Source organism: Sciurus vulgaris, assembly GCF_902686455.1.
Source record: "Sciurus vulgaris genome assembly, chromosome: 7".
In the NCBI taxonomy this organism is placed as follows: Eukaryota; Metazoa; Chordata; class Mammalia; order Rodentia; family Sciuridae; genus Sciurus; species Sciurus vulgaris.
Genome location: NC_136467.1, coordinates 156885231 through 156890911, shown reverse-complemented (window position 1 = coordinate 156890911; position 5681 = coordinate 156885231).

The following is a 5681-nucleotide window of genomic DNA, read 5'->3' as shown; positions in this document are numbered from 1 at the left end:
TATGGAATCAAAGCATCTGCACAACAAAAGAAACAATTAGGAATGTGAAGAGAGAAGCTACAGAGTGGCAGAAAATCTTTGGTAGCTATTTTTTCTGACAGAGGATTAACATCCAGAATTTATAAAGAATTCAAAAGACTTCACAACAATCAATCAAATAGCCCAATTAATAAATAAGCAAACAAACTCAACAGACACTTCTCATAAGAAGAAATACAGTGGCCAACAAATAAATGAAGAAATATTAGCAATTAGGGAAATGAAATTAAAACTACAGGAGATTTCATCTCACATCAGTCAGAATGGCAGTCATCAAGAATACAAATAAATGCTGGAGAGGATGTAGAGAAAAATGAACACTTTTACACTGTTAGTGGGATAGTAAATTAGTTCATCCACTATGGAAATCAGTTTGGAGGTTCCTCAAAAGATGATGTGGAACCACCACATGACCCAGCTATAACACTCTTCAGTATTTATCCTGCAGAATTGAAGTCGTACTACAGTGATACATGCATGCCCATGCTTATAGCAGCAGAGTTTACAATAGCCATCTATGGCACCAGCCTGGGTGTCTGTCAGTGGATGAATGGATAAAGAAAATGTGTTGTATATATACACAATGGAGTTTTATTCAGTTATAAAGATGAAATTATGTCATTTACAGGAAAATGGATGCAACTATAGAGCACTATTTTAAGTCAAATAAGTCAAACTCAGAAGGTCAAGGGTGGTATATTTTCTTTCATTTGCAGAAGATGGAAAGGAAATAGAAAAAGGTGGGGTGGATCTCATGAAAATCAAAGGGTGATCTGTAGTGTAAATGGACCAAGGGGTGACTTGAGTGGTTGGGATGGAGGAGAGAAGTGATGGGAGCAATATTGGCCAAAGCGTATTGTTATATTGTGTACAAGTATGAATATGTAACAACAAATCAATTACTGTGTGCAACTATACTGTCCCAGTAAAAAATGTAGAAAAACAAGATCAGGAGCAGGACAAGCATGGCTGCTTTGCCCACTACCTTATCTGTGTGGTATTGGAAGTTGTCACCAGACTAATTCTTCAGCAGAAAGAAATGGCATCCAAAGAGGTAAGGAAGAAGCAAAACGATCTCTGTTGGCAGATGACTTGATCTTACATATAATAAACCCTAAAGATTCCACACACAGAGCTACTCCATCAGTTCAGCAAAGTCATAGGATACAAAATCAACACAAAAATCAATTGCCTTTGTGTATATTATGAATGAATGAAAGAGAAATTAAGACATAAACACTTGGAAAGACACTTGATGTTTATGGATTGGAAGACTTCACACTGTTATGAGGACAATACCACCCAAAGTAATTTACAGGTTCAGTGCAATCCCTGTCAAAATCCCAGTGGTGTTTTTTCCCCCAGAAATAGAAAAATACTCATCCTAAAATTCATGAGACCCCCAGATAGCTAAAACAATCTTTGCAAAACTTTGAAACATTTCCTGACTTCAAAACTTACTACAAATCTAGAGTGATCAAGACTGAGGTACTGGTATAAGAGCAGACCTCTGAACCAGTGGAATAGAATAGGCTGCAAGGCCATTATTCAGTGAATAAAGGATGGATTTTTTTTTTCAATAAATGGTTCTGAAGAAACTGCAAACCCCATGAAAAGACTGATTATGGACCCTTGGCTACACTACACAAAAATTCACTCAAAGTGGACCAAAGACCCAATATAAGTGCTAACATTACACAACTTTTAGGAGAAAATCTTCATGACATTGAAGTTGGCAGTGACTTCTTGTGTATGATACACCCATGTTCAAGGCAGCATTGTTCCCTGCAGCCCAAAGATGGAAGCAACCCAAGTGACCACTGACATCTGAATGGACAGACAAAACGGTATATGCTTTAAAAGGAAGGAGGTCTGACCATTAGGACATCATGAACTCTGGAAGCATGCTGAAGGAAGCACTCCAGACAGGAAGGGACAGCACCGTGTGATGCCCCGTTATGGAGACAGGTGGGTCAGCAGTCACTCACCTGGGCCGGGAGGGGAGATGGTCACTCTTCAGTGCATACAGAGCGTCTGCTGGGCATGGTGAATGGTTCTGGAGTGTCCAGCCTTGGCTGTAGGTTACAAGGGACTTCATGCCCCTCGAGTGCAGGCCGGCCAAAGTGGGAAATCCTGTGTGTCTTGCAGATAAAAAGCGTAAATAAGACCCAGCAGGGTGAGGTGTTGGATGGGACTGGCGTGTGGTTGCAGTGAGGGAGGAGATGAGGCCTTTCTGGGGACGTGGGGAGTGAGCTCCAGTTCCTCTGGTGGCACTGCAGCTCGCGCCCAGTGCAGAGATGCCTGCTCTGTTGGTGGACTCGTCCAGGAGGGACAGGGTGCAGTGGGCGTGAGCTCCACCCTGCTGTCCCGGGATCGGGTGCAAGGTTGAAGGCTGAGGCTGCACTCATGCGTGGGGCCACTTGCTTACCTGTCTGGCAGTTGATGCTGGCTTTCTGCTGAGACCTCGTGTTGCTGCAGGTAGAAACACCCAGAGGGTTCCCCTCCAGATGGCCGGGGCTTTCTCACAGGACGGTGCCTGGGTCTCAGCGGTGACCCTCCTGAGAGCGAGCCAGGCATCAGACAGCATCACACCTTTTATATCCTCAGCTTGGAAGTTGCTCGTTGGCTCTTCTGTCAAATATTGTTTGTGGGTGCAGTAGCAGTCTCACCCAGGCTGGGAAGTGCAGTGCGTGAGCAGGAGCCACCTCTTGCCCGGGAGTGGCAAGGTTCTGGAGAACACTGGGCCTAGAGAGACTGCTGTGGTCATTTGTGGAAGCAGACTCTCCCACCATCCTGAAGGTGAGAAGAGACAACCACAGAAAAGCCTGCTGTCCCCTGCCTCTCCTTCCATCCAGGCCTGGCCTCTCCACTGGGCTGCAAGGCTAGGGGCCTCTGCCTTCCAGGCTGACAAAGACTTTGAGACAGACAGCTCTTTGAAAACTTTTACCAGCTTTTTGTTGCTGCTCCTTTCTACAGTTGAGACAGCTAAGATGGGATTGTGTCATATCAGACAGCATGAGGTTTCCAGAATCTTCCTTCACTTGAACCACTGACCCTCTGTCCCTGACATGAGACCATCCACCTTCACGTGCCTTACCGTGAGTTCCTCTTACCAGAATCTTGGCCCCTCACTCAGAAGCCACCTGTGATTAAAACCCTGCTTCCACTTCATGATGGCACTGACAGCTCTCAAGCCCCAGCCCATCGACACCCATCTACACCAGTGGTAGGAAAGCCTGGTGCCTCCTCCCTTGGAGTCCTGGCAGGGCAAGGTGGGGTTGTTCAAACCACACAATCCCGGCTGCGTGAGGGCCTGCACATCAGTCCAGCCAGGCAGCATAACACCCGAGCTGGGGTCCCTCCCTACTTTCTCAAGTCATTTGCAGACCTGAGAGCCTGCCGTGCTCTCCCTAGGAAGCCGTACCGCATGGACGGTAAATTTCATGCTCTTTTAGTGCCTGTGTGGGTTGTCAGCGTGACATCTGAACCAAGGCGTGGATGGGGGGCCTTCATCCTGCCTCTGTGGTGACCGTCCCACCTCTCCAGTCTGAGTCCTTCAAGGAGCACAACTCAGGTTTTCAACTCAACATCTTTATGCACCGGTGTTAGGAATCAGATTGTTTTCCTCTGTAAACTCTGGCTCTTTTACAAAAGCACACTAAAATTAAAATCATGCCTAGTTGCTGGATTGGAACAAGGCACACTGTTAAACCATGCATAATTATCAGCTTCCTGTGCTTTCATTCGGTCATCTGTCAGTGCTAGAGTGTTGGCAGTTGCTAGTTAATAAACTATGACAGAACAAGCTGATGCTGAGAAGACAGTCCACCACCTTTCCCTCTGTAAACTGCAACTGTTAAGTTTTAGTGGCAGTACATCTCTGCCCGTCTAATGGTAAAGACTTGGTCCCAGGAATGTCTGATGCAACACGGGAAAGGTCATGGAGTTTATCCCCCTGGTGTTTGTGGGGCCATGGTGGGGTGAGGGGTGGGAAAGGGGACCAGGGGGTGACCACACAGTAGGCTCAGATCTGTGGTCCTGTCCTGTCGGAATGCATCCTCTTCTCTGCCTCAGGTGCCCGGGCCTGGAGGCGCCACCTTGAACAGGGTCAAGGGGACACACCCTTATCTATCTCAGCCTGTTAAGGAATGTAGTTCTGAGACTAGTACAAGTGAGGGAACCCGGAGTCGCAGTTCTGAAGGTCAGATGGCCTCAGTGTTGCCTAACAGGGAAACAGAGGCCCAGGGTCTCTTTGTTTGACCCCTTGCCACTCTACCTTCAGGTAGAGTGCAGCAGTGTGAAGAAAGTATAACCAAAGACCGGTGGAGCTCCACCACCTGGCAACTGTAGAAAGACATGACCATCCTAAGCCTGAAGGAGCAAGAACTAAACACGTGGCCACGGCAGGTAGAGCAGATTTATTTCCATGGTTCTGGAGCCCTGAAGTCTGAACTCAGTTTCACGGATCCAAAGTCAGGGCACTAGCAAGCTCAGAGGAGAGACGGCCTCACCTGCTCCAAGTAGTTGTGAGACCTTGGCTTTGTGGCCACCTCCTTCCAAAATGCCTCCTCTTCTGAGTCTTGTTGATTCTCCCTGTGCCTTCCACTAATGAGGATCCATGTGATTGCATTCAGGGTCCACCCTATAACCACGTCGTCTCCTCATCTTGAGACTTAAACACACCTGCAGAGTCCTGGCTTGATGTTTAAGATCACATCCACAGTTCCAGGAACTAGCGTAACCAGAGTTTCAGGAGAACACTGCTGCGATCTCTTGTCTCCCACCCTGTGCAGCTGAAGGAGTTCAGAACATGCCACCCTAAAATAAGTTTCTCTGAACTGTTGACGGTTTTGAGTTAAAGTCATGAATAGGGCAGGTGGAGATCACTGTGATCTTCCTTCTCAAAGCAGCGAAATCTCAGTGCAAAAGGTGTGTCCCCTAGGATGTCATTGTCATCAAGGGGGAGAAGCAGGGGCTGAGGGAAACCTGCACACACAGTTCTGTACAGTAACCTTAGCTTCCTGGTGAATCTCCAGCCCAAGCCCCTCTTCCTGGTCCCATTTCCACAGTTTAGGACTCTGTCAACTCGGTACATAAACACTCAACTCTGCCTCTTGGGGTCTTTGTTTCCTTATGAGAACTCTTATGCTGTGAGAAAACTTACATTAAATAAATTTGCATGTTTTATCTGTTGATTTGTCCTATGTCAGGTTAATTCTCAGGCCACAAAAAGCCCTGAGAGGGTACCTACAGGTAAAGTGTGCCTCCTTTACGGAGTCTGTCGAGATCAACTGGTGTTCACAGGAGGTCACGGAGGCTCATGGAGGGGCTAACAGGTGGGGACACTGCCGTGGGGGCTGTGACGAGACATGGCACTGGGCAGTCAGTCGCCTGTTGATCGTCTCACTGGGAGTGCCAGGCACAGGGAGCTGTTGACGGAGGTGGAGCTACAACGCATGAGGTGCTTCCCACACGGTGGGAAATGACACGCACGGATGTGATGGCTGGCGAGGAGGAGGACAATCAGGCTGATGCTCCTGGCCTTCTGGAAAGGACGCACCTGCAGCCAAGGGGAGACAGCCCCAGAGCAGGCCGGTCTGCTCCGCCTGTGTGGTGAATGCACAGAGTCGGTGCAGGCGGGT